The sequence below is a fragment of the Lissotriton vulgaris genome, chromosome 6 (assembly GCF_964263255.1).
Source record: "Lissotriton vulgaris chromosome 6, aLisVul1.2, whole genome shotgun sequence".
In the NCBI taxonomy this organism is placed as follows: domain Eukaryota; kingdom Metazoa; phylum Chordata; class Amphibia; order Caudata; family Salamandridae; genus Lissotriton; species Lissotriton vulgaris.
This window is the reverse complement of record NC_141694.1, coordinates 1,395,901,047-1,395,912,869: the sequence shown is the minus strand read 5'-3', so window position 1 is coordinate 1,395,912,869 and position 11,823 is coordinate 1,395,901,047.

Here is an 11,823-nt window from a genome sequence, read left to right as displayed (position 1 = left end):
AAACCTATAATGTTGTTTGGTAGCAGTCAAGCTGGTTCTGGTAACCGTTTCTTAATACAAATTGATACTGCTTTTCTGAAGAAGACTACAGACTGTAATTTTTCATGTGTGGTTACAGTACCTACTGGACTCATTGCACACAATATCAAAGGCATTACCTAAAGCATCTTCTGATGCTACCTGTGGAACATGAAAACAAACTAGAATACCAAAAGTTATCCTGTGCAGCTTGTCATGAAGTGTCAAGTGTGTTAAAAAAGTAAACACTTTTAATCATCGATAAGGTGAGCATGCTTTCAAATGTAATGCTTGTCTTTGTGCTTTTGAGAATGCAAGACGTTTTGAGCATGGATTATGATGTCCTATTTAGAGGAAAACATTTGATTGTTTTTGGAGAACTATTGCGGGTTACATGTGTGACGGGTCAGCCTGTGTTCAAAACACTGCTCAAAGATTAAACTAGGAATTCCTTGGGAAGCAGTGGAAATGTGAGTATTTGGTTACATTTGTAATACAAATAATTAATTTGGAATATGCAACAAGCATGTGACTTTAAATATGGAGCTATTCTGAAAGATATTGGAGTAGGTGTTCTTTTAAAAGACGGAAGGCATGTTCTAGAAAGTCGTCTTCTTAAAAAACCTTATCGAACAACGAAGACAGCAGTAGAATTAATGTTCAGCTTTATACAGGAAGGTAAGAATATTGTGTGTCAAATGACTACTCTGGAGAAGTGTGCACATTTCAACAATATATTGCTGGAACTAGAGAAAGAAGAAATTGTGTAACTGAAGGCAATAGATTAACTGGAATACCAAGGTGTCACTGCATTGCTAAATTAAAAGTTACAAGGAAAACAGGATTTATTAGAGAAATCTGTTTCATGAACTGCAGAATTGGAGAAATGTTTAAGTGCATTAGAAAAACGGTTGAGAGATTTTGCCCCACAATGTAAATTTTGAAGAAAGTTTAGTTTATGGCACTGTGGGTAAAGTTGTTGATTGTATTAATTTTCCTAATAGAAATGAGGTGGAATACAGGCTATGGCATTTCCCGCTAGCGCGTAGCCTTTGCTGATGCTCCTCCCCCGTGATGGTGGGAGCTGAAGACGGGTTCTGCTGTTTGGATTTCGCTCGCGCTCCTTTCAATTAGCGCGAGTCGGTCGTGGAGCGCCAGCAGTCCCGGCTGCTCTGCGGCTTTTTCTTTGGAGGAATAATTGGTGTGCCACTTTCATTTGGATGTGGAGCACGGATGCTGGCTGCGGGAGGCAGATTCACGGAGGCTCCTGTTTCGATGTGCTGCCCAGCTGAGGGCGGAGGGCGGAGTGTTGAGTGCGGAATGCGGAGGCTCCGGCCAATTTTTTCCATTTTCTCCGCTTGGCAGCTGCTGTGTAGATCTCCTGTGCTCGGAGAGTTGGAGAAGTGGAGCGGTGTGGTTTTCACAAAAAGTTGGGTATAAAAGCACAGGAAAAAATGTTCAGAGTGTCACTGGAGAATCATAGAAGCGTTGAAAGTCAGCTAATTGGAGAGAAAGGTTGAGGCAGGAGGAGAGCAGCAGGAGAGCGGCAGGGAGGGCAGCCCTAATGGTGAGTCCTGATATAATTTGTTGCTAAAAGCCTTGGTTAGAGTCTTGGGCTGGTCAGCATTTGTGATTTAAAAGCTGGTGTGCTCAGTTAAAGCAATACAATGAAGAAACAGTTGAAACTTGCCACAGTTGTGGCGAAAGCGGATGCTGCAATTGCAGCCAGAAATTAGGTGGAATGCCTTGTTAATAAATTTGATCAGCTTGACAATGCAAAGCAAATTTGATAAACTACTGCATGTTTTTTGCTTTTGAAAGAGGAATACGTTCGAGAGAAACAGTGGCCCGCTTCTCTAGTATATGCTTTTACTATTCATAAATCACTAGGTTCAAATGTTGATGCAGAATTTATTAATATTTGTAGTACAGTGTTTAAGGAAGGTATGTCATATGTAGCCTTGTCTCGAGTTAGGACATTGTCTGGTTTGTATCTAGTTGCATTTGATGACAGCAGAGTAAATGCAGATTCAAGTTGTGTAAAAGAATATAACCAATTAAGAAGTCTTTATGCTCCTCAATTACGCAGTATCCAGTTTATGTAAGCAGTATAGTGATGTTGCAAATAAGGAAATGATAGAGAAAAAGGAAGCTGTTAAGAAACAAAATATTGAAAATGAGGGAGATATGTTGGTTACCAGTTGTCAAGCCCTTCTGTTGTCAACTGCTATGCCAATGTTGTGCTAAAAGTAATGTTTACATTACCTCATGTTGTAGATGCAATTGAACAGAAACAACAGAAGGCATTGTGTTCTGCACTGTGTGTTTTGTTGCAACTTCTACTGTTGTAACGTATCTAGGGCTCTAGTGTAATTTTCCCGATTCATGCCCTTATATAGGTATAAATTATCATATCCTTATATAGGCATAAGAATCATAACCATATTTAGGCAAAGCCAATGCAGTCCAAATACGGCATGGCTACTTCCATTAAGCTCCTAGAGTACAACGAGTTCTTGAAGACAACCAGCCTTCAGCAGCACAGGAAATCCCCCTGCTTTAGTATTGATTTGTCCCAGAACTCCTGCAGCGTGTAAAGAACTTTGAGTTCTTAGTGACGTTATTATGTCCACCCTTACGTCAAACTCGGCACCTTCCAAGTATAAATATACCCACATCTGCCCTAGCAAACACACAGTGGTTTGGAGCAGATCGACTAACTACTTGCCCGACGCCCTGCTGTAGCGAGTGCCGAAGGAAGCCGACCCTCCAGCTGACGCACTGAGAGAAACGCTGTCTTTTCTCCTGCCGAGAAATCCAGCTCCAGTGTTTCCCTGCTACCCTTGCGGGTTACTGGGAGATCGAGTCCTGAGAGAGATACAAGACCTCCTTCATTCTATAACCAAGGTACGGAGCTGATTAGACCCTTAGATAATTCTTGGATAGATTCTTGGCAGAAACTATTTAACTCAAGCTACACCTCACTTACTTCTTCCCTTGTACTAGACTTAGGTTAGGTACACCGGGGTAGGCGTATTTTAGATGCACCAGTTGAGTACTTTTAGTCATTATTTATCATTGTATGTATTTTATCTATTTTAAGTATCTTTTGGCTTAGAAACCATACAAATGCTTTTACAGTATTATTTCGTAATACTCCTTTTACTGTACGCACTTTACTTCATAGCAAGTATTACGATTGTTGCAATTAACTTCTCTTGCATGAGAAAGAAGACTGCTCAATAAATAACCTTTTTATTGAAAACGCCCGTCTTTCTATTTCTCTGCAAAATCCCTGGTGAAACGAAGCATGCACGATTGACTAAGTGAAATAGCCATCTATTGTTTCCACGACTCTGGAGATATATTCCTTATTCTTGGGGAAAAAAGTTGTCATGTTATATGGTTGTCAGAAACTAATCCGAGAAAGTTTCTAGTGACCTCTGAGCTAACTGGCATTCACAATTAAGTCTAACATATTCAATAGAGACCAGTCGACCTAAGTCCTACATCTAAACTGTTGTTTATGTTATTCCAATGCGCAGAGCCTATTGGGAATATAAGAACTACACTACATGGCGCCCAACGTTTGGTAAGGTGATAATTTAACTCTAGATACTAGAGTAACTCAGTCGTGCTTTTCACACAGACCCCTTTTTCCGTAAAAACTCCAATAGACGTCTGGAGTAGGTAAAAGGTTAGTATCCGCCAGAACTAAGTAGGACGACAATCCTATTTATTAGTTTTTTGGTTTATTCAACGTTGAAGGATACAGTGTTCCAAAATATTGTGCACCTAATCTTTGTTTTCTTGAAAAAAGTCCTATTTGTGGTAGAGGCACATGAGTATCGGCAAACAGAGGTATTCCATTCATGGATAACTTTTCAAGCAGCAAATGCTGTGACACGCGAGTTCCACTACTACAAAGCAGAGGAACCTCCAGCGGAATACGTTCCTTTCGAGGACATCGAAATTCCACTAACTTACCAGGAGCATCAGCTCTGGTTTAATGGCGCCCTAAAACATCACATTACCAGGCTCGGTCCACTAGGTAGACCAGGAGCCACATGGCCGGTTCTAGCTAGCTATACACCACATCCTGACATTGAAGAAATGTCAGACAGAGAACTGTTAGTTCAACTAAAACAATTAACAAAGGCATACAGACAATTAGTACAATTGACAATTGACAGTACAACCTGCCGCCAAAAATTAAAGGAAACAGATATAACAGAACAACCTTTTGAACTTGCCAGAATAATTGAAAAATCCTATAAAGAATTAGGTAGAGATAGTTTGGGTGGGAAACCACTAAAACCACAACTAACAGAAAATCCTGAAAAAACTTTCATTAAAAATAGTTTAATTACTCCTAAAAAGAAATGGGAAACTATCAGACAGACTCTTCCTAAAGAGAAACAATTTCAGTCCAGAGGAAGGTCTCCGCAACGGAGAGATAGATCTCCAGAAAGAGGGGGGGGGGGGGTAGGTCTCCCACTGAGAAAAGATATAACCTCAGAAATAGGGATAATTTGAAAAAACCTGACAGATATCAAGATATTGATACACGTCCCTCTTGATCTTTTCAGCCTTCCTCACAGAAATCGGAAAGAAGAGGACGGTCAGAACATAAAGAAGAGTGCGTCAAGTCCAAAGACAAGGAACCCTCTCACCAAAGTAAAAAATCTCAATTTTCCAAAAAGAAGGTAGCAAGCATATAGATAAACCATGCAGAGGATCCTGAGGACACAACTCAAGAACGGATTATGGGCCCAAACAATGCTAGACAGCGCAGCAGAAGTGACCAAAGCTCACAAGATCCTGATGAATCTTCTGGAGACAGTGGACACGAATAAATACATTCAAGTGGAAACTGCAGACACCAGAGTTAGTGTACCCCATAAATTATATGAAATAACATTGCATATAGAAGGGGAGATCACTTACCTGCCGCCACCGCCGAGAGTCACATCCTGGGACCCGTCTACACTTACCTGCCAGCCGCCACCGCCGAGAGTCATTCCAGGCTCATTTAACGCGCCAGAGCTGACGCCTAAGCCGCCACCGCCGAGAGTCATATCTGGGCATTGGAAACCGCGCCGCCGCTCCGGGGGGACTTCAACTCCCGGCAGGCCTCGCGGCGGCACGCGGAAGTGACGCGAGACGCGCCAGCAGAGCGCTGAGAGGCGAATAAAGGGGGAAGGAGACCGGCAGAGCGGGGGAGATCACTTACCTGCCGCCACCGCCGAGAGTCACATCCTGGGACCCGTCTACACTTACCTGCCAGCCGCCACCGCCGAGAGTCATTCCAGGCTCATTTAACGCGCCAGAGCTGACGCCTAAGCCGCCACCGCCGAGAGTCATTTCTGGGCATTGGAAACCGCGCCGCCGCTCCGGGGGGACTTCAACTCCAGGCAGGCCTCGCGACGGCGCGCGGAAGTGACGCGAGACGCGCCAGCAGAGCGCTGAGAGGCGAATAAAGGGGGAAGGAGACCGACAGAGCGGGGGAGATCACTTACCTGCCGCCACCGCCGAGAGTCACATCCTGGGACCCGTCTACACTTACCTGCCAGCCGCCACCGCCGAGAGTCATTCCAGGCTCATTTAACGCGCCAGAGCTGACGCCTAAGCCGCCACCGCCGAGAGTCATATCTGGGCATTGGAAACCGCGCCGTCGCTCCGGGGGGACTTCAACTCCCGGCAGGCCTCGCGGCGGCGCGCGGAAGTGACGCGAGACGCGCCAGCAGAGCGCTGAGAGGCGAATAAAGGGGGAAGGAGACCGGCAGAGCGGGGGAGATCACTTACCTGCCGCCACCGCCGAGAGTCACATCCTGGGACCCGTCTACACTTACCTGCCAGCCGCCACCGCCGAGAGTCATTCCAGGCTCATTTAACGCGCCAGAGCTGACGCCTAAGCCGCCACCGCCGAGAGTCATATCTGGGCATTGGAAACCGCGCCGCCGCTCCGGGGGGACTTCAACTCCCGGCAAGCCTCGCGGCGGCGCGCGGAAGTGACGCGAGACGCGCCAGCAGAGCGCTGAGAGGCGAATAAAGGGGGAAGGAGACCCGCGTCGCGGGACGCGAGCGAGACGCCCGGGGCGAAGCCCGGGCAAAGGGCGGGCCGTCTGAGGCCGTCCGAGGTCGGCCAAGGTTGGGTTGGGCCAGGGACTCTGCCCAATCCTCTACAGGCCTACAGACGATCCTAGTATTCCGGATCCATCGACCTCCAGGTAATACATTTACCCCTCCTTTAGTTCTAAGCCTTGTTTTAGCACCAAAGCCATCTGCATACATGCCTGGTAGGAGGTTAACACCAGCCACTAACACCATGGAGAACTATCTAGTCCAAGTAGTGGCGAAAATAAATAGTGATAGAAGGTCTTCTTTGGGCTTAGATTCATCTACACAATCTCCACTAGTAGACAAAGAGACAGAGGACTCCTTTGATCTGTTAAATAGTAGCCTCTCTGGAGTGGCACATGCTTCCGCTCAGGACACTGTTACCATCCAGCCCAGTGGCACAGTAGCCAGTACCGAAGATAATAGTGATAATGAAGTAGTGTCTGTGAGCCCTACGACCTGTGAGTCCATCAACCCTACTACTGTCCCTATTCCGGCACCGAGGGTTACAGGGGCCAAAAGAAAAGCTATACAAAAACGGGTGGGATTAAGGTCAGCTAAAAATAAAATTGCAACACCACCAAGGAAAATTTCTGATGAGGAGGAGGACGATTTGACTGGGGAAACTTATGTGACCTTCTCTAATGTTCAATTTCAGAAATTTTGCAGTTTGATGGACACAAAAATCAAAGGGATAGTTAAACCTTTGATAAGTAAAATTGATAAATTAGCCGCTGAGGTAACTAAACTGGAAGGTCTTCTTGGAAAAACTCTGGGAGAAGTGGGGAAACTACCAGAAGTCATCACGTCCAGTGTTCAACCTTTGGTTAATGATATTCAATCGATTACATCCAACGGACTGATTCCTACTGTTGCCCCAAACCCCTCAGTGGCTCCACTGATAAACCCACCGGATAATACCTTTGGTGCTGTACCTTCCGCCCATCCTAATGGTGAACCTAATACCTCGAAAGGGTCATTTGAGCTGGTGGTGGAAGCTTCGCCACTAGTTCTTGTACTAGCAAATGTGCCCCCTCTGGCTCCTGGTGAAGTTGAAACAACATCTTCACTTCTAAATACATCTTTATCTTGGCTAACTAATAACATGGCCATATCTCCGTGGGGCAAACAGCAATTAGCTGAAGAACTGGTAAACGCAAGAAGAGTGGAGTGGATTGGGAACAGGGAAAAAAAGTTTAAGGGTGATTGCGTTGTGCTCAATCTTTCTGACCCTGAGGTTCTCCCAAACATCTTGCCTAACATTTTTCCTCCACAGAGACGATCTACTTCTATTGTTCCATTGACTCTAGACTTCTTCTACCCCCGGAAGGGCAGAGGCCCCAATCCAAGCACCTTAAGAACAAAATGGAACGTTGTAACCAAAGGGGGCAGTAAGAATTTTGGTTCCGTTGAGTGGGGTCTAGGACTGGAAAATAGATTTTCTGCTCTTTCCAATCTAGATGCTTGTGATTGACAAATAACTAACTGTATGCCTCTGCTGCAAAATTCTTCAGCTGCTTGCACAATAGGGGGGCATAGTCGAGCTATAGGTACACCAAATGAGTTACGTAATCCAGATGTTTCAGTAGGACTAACTTATCTAAATGTAAATGACAATGTTAATGTTATGCAAATTTGAATGGGTTTGATCACAGTTCTGGAATAAGTGCAGAGTATGCCTCCGGGAACTTATTATCTTGGAATGTAGCGGGGCTTTGTTCCAAAATGGACTGTGGAGAATGGTTTGGATTTGTCAGCAAGTATGATATTTGCATTTTCCAAGAAACATGGGCCTGTGATCCTGTTTTTGCTTTGGGGTATTTGAATTATTATGTACCGGCCATTAAAGGTCCCAAAGGGAGACCGATGGGGGGGCTCACTATATGGGTCCGTCAGTCCCTGAAGATTTCAGTAAAAAATTTGGAGCTTAATCATAAAGATATTCAGCTCATTAGACTTACGATGGACTCATCCACCTCCATTGACATTTATAATATATAAGCTAGAGGAGGAAGTGCTGGTAAATCAGTGGTCCTATCGTCTCTGTATAATTACCTAGATATCCACTCTTCTGGGAACAACATTATACTGGCAGGAGACCTAAACCGTACTTTTGAACCCCTTGATACTGGTGAGGTTTTTTTAGGTGCAGAGGAAGATAAGATCTGGGAAATCCCTGCACTTGACCTAACCCCAATAACTCGCTGGACCGAGGATATCTTAGGTCTGAATGCTATGTGCCTTGAACATGGGTTAAGGGCTTTGAATGGTCGTACTAAGTCAGACAGAGTATCAGCCATGACTTTTAATAATGGAAGATCTAAGAGCCGTATTGACTATGTTATATGCAGTATGTCCCTATGGTCATCTATTATTGATATGGAGGTTAAGGAAAGGCTCAAGAGTGACCATAACCCTCTTTGTGTTCTCCATAAATGGTGGCTGTCTGATGTTACTGCTCCTAGTGCTTCTGTTGATTCCTTACCCCCGCTGATTGTGCCTACAAATGACTTACGCAGGCTGAGGTGGACTAGTGTTAAAACAGATCAGCTGGTTCTGGAAAAAATAAGTATGGCAACTGACAAGGCTATCATGGCCCTTGAGGGTGAAGCTGGGCTCCTTCCTAGCAAAAACTCTGTTACCAAGGTCCATGAAATTCTCTTTAATGAAATCAAATGCCATTTTTTGAAACCGGTAAATAAAAAGAAGATCTGTGCCTATAGACCTGCACGATGGTACAATCACGAATGTAGGATGGCAAGTACCTCCTTGGGTGATGCTATCAAAAATAAAAATCTAGAGGCTATTAGATCTGCCAGGAAGCAATATAAACAGTGCATAGCAAAAGCGAAAAAAGATTGGGATGAGGCACACTGGAACAACTTAAAAAATGCAAGTGATCGAAAGGACTCCAGGTTATTTTGGCATATAGTCAAATGGGGGCATGACAGGTTAGAAGAGGCTAGCACTAATAATGTCCCCCAGGATGCATGGGTTAAGTTCTTTAGTGAACAGTATGCCTCCAGAGATCCGACAGTGGATAGAAGATGCCTGCATTTTTTACCAACTGAGGACGACATCTTCACCCAGAATGAAATAGTTACTGCCCTTAATACCGTTCGAAGTGGGCGGGCCCCTGGTATTGATGGGGTTCCGGCAGATGTTTTCCTGAATGACACTGATAGATGGTGCAAATACATTCATTTGTTAATAAATTTGATCACCAGAGGGGCGGATATCCCAGTAACCTGGTGGGGTGCTGTAATCATCCCTATATATAAGAAAGGAGATCGAGCTCAGCCCGGTAATTATCGCCCTATTAGTTTAATAGACACCATTCAGAAAATAGTGGGGCGAGTAATTGTTAATAGGTTGCTTGACTGGGCTGATGAATACAACATTTTATCCCCCTTCCAGGCTGGATTTCGCAGGGCAACCAGTACTGTGGATCAAGTCTTCCGTTTCCAACTGATACAGTGGAAGACCGTGGTGCTAGGCGGAGGCAGCCTGTATGCAGCATTTGTTGATCTGCGGGCTGCTTTCGACCTGGTACCTAGGTCAAAACTGTGGGAAGTGCTTGAGACACTAGGGGTCCCTGGGGATCTGTTGATTTTAATTATGCGACTGCATGTGGGCAACTATGCCAAAATACGATGGGGAGGATATGGGAATGACACTGCCGAATTTCCTGTTGAGCGCGGGGTTCGGCAGGGATGTTCAATGGCCCCTACTTTGTTTACCCTTTTTATTAATGATATTGTTTCCCGCATGCAATCTCGGGCTGTGGATGCTCCTTCTCTTGCTGGTGAGAAAGTCCCTATTTTAATGTTCGCCGATGACACCTTAATTTTATCAAAAACCCCGAGTGGTTTACAAAAAGCATTGGCAATATTTGACGAGTTCTGTGTTGACCACGGACTTGAGGTGAATGCGTCCAAGACAAAACTCATGGCTTTTAACCCACATAGAAATTTTAAATCAAAAATTACCATGAGTGGTCGCATCCTGGAAGTTGTAAAATCCTTCACTTATTTGGGGATCTTGATCTCCAATGACAATAAGTGGCAGCAACACCTTAATATTGCTACATTAAGGCACAAGCAGCTAGCCGGCACTATAATCAAGGAGCACAGGAAATCATTGACAAAACCCATCAAACCACCCTTGATAATATATGAGGCAAAAGCAATTGGGTCTGCTTTGTATGGTGCGGAGCTATGGGGACATGAAAATCTCCATGAACTCCAACTATCAGAAAATAAATTTTTAAGGTTGTTGACAGGTACCCCACAGAGCAGTCCGCTATTGCCCCTGCGTTACGAGCTAGGTAGGAGAGAAATTACGGAAAAGGCTAAATTACGTCTGATACTATTCTGGCGTAGACTTTGGACTACGCCAGAGCTCTCCCACTACGCGGAAGGGTTCATTGATGTTATTAAAGCTGACCATTATAATAAAATCAGATGGTTTAAAACACTAAAGACTGCATTGTTCAACTTAGGACTACATGCTTTATGGACCGATCCGGCTGGGGCTTTGTTTCCCACTAAGTCTGTTTTAAAAGACATTTTTTTGGGAATATGTTGCCAATAGGAGTATGCTCAATACTAATAGTGGGACCATGACCACTAGTTACCTAGAAGTTAAAATGTACCCCATCTATGAAAAGTATTGGGATTACATAACGAACCCCATGGATAGGAAACTGCTATTCCAATTGAGGGTAGGCTCGCTCCCCCTTCGTAATTTAACAACTAAATGGAAATCTGGGGGGGTAGCAATTTGCCCAGCCTGTGGGGTAGGAGAAGAAACTCTAGGTCACTTTTTGTTTTGTTGCCCAGTATATTTTGCCCCAAGGCGAGCCTGGTTGGCTCCTATGTGCAGGAATTTAGGTACAATAAGTAGCATGGTGGCACTGCGTATTGTAAAATCCACTACTGAAGAATGGATCAATATTGCCACTGCAAAGTACTTGGGGTGGGCGTGGGTTTTAAGGAAGAGACTGTTGGTAAGTTAATTACTCGCCATCAAGTTGATCAGAGACTGCTAGACAGCTGTCTATTCTCTGTAACTGCTTAGTAATAGACAGAGACTGCTAAACTAATGTTTATTCTCTGTAAATCTTTTAGCTGATCAGAGACTGCTAGACTTTTGTCTATTCTTTGTTTATGCTTATTTAATGTGTCATCGGCTTGAACTTTGAACTTTTAAGGGAACGAATTTTTGAGGATTTCTATACTGCTATTATGAACATCATCCCTCTGGTATTTTTTAATAGTAATGATCTTTGCACCTGTATATATGATGTGTCATTGTTTTTTAAATTGCCTAAAATGTGTAATAGTTTTTTTTTTTAACTGTTTAAATTGTGTAATGTGCTTTGTCTGATTGACTATGTAAATGTAATTGCTTTTTATTATATGTTTGTATGTCTTGCTTTTATGAGTAATACTCGAATAAAGCACTTTTTGAATTGAATTGGAAGAAGGGGACATAACTACGAAAATAAGTACTCTCTTTTGGGAGAAGCTATCTGAAGGCTATGATATTCTTCTAGCTGAGAAAGACTGGTCACCAGAATTTGTTAGGGAGTGCCCACATGGCGAAGAAATGATTATGCCTGCCTTCTCAAATCATATTCCAATTCATAAAAAATACACATATGCAAGAAAATGGGCAGTGGCC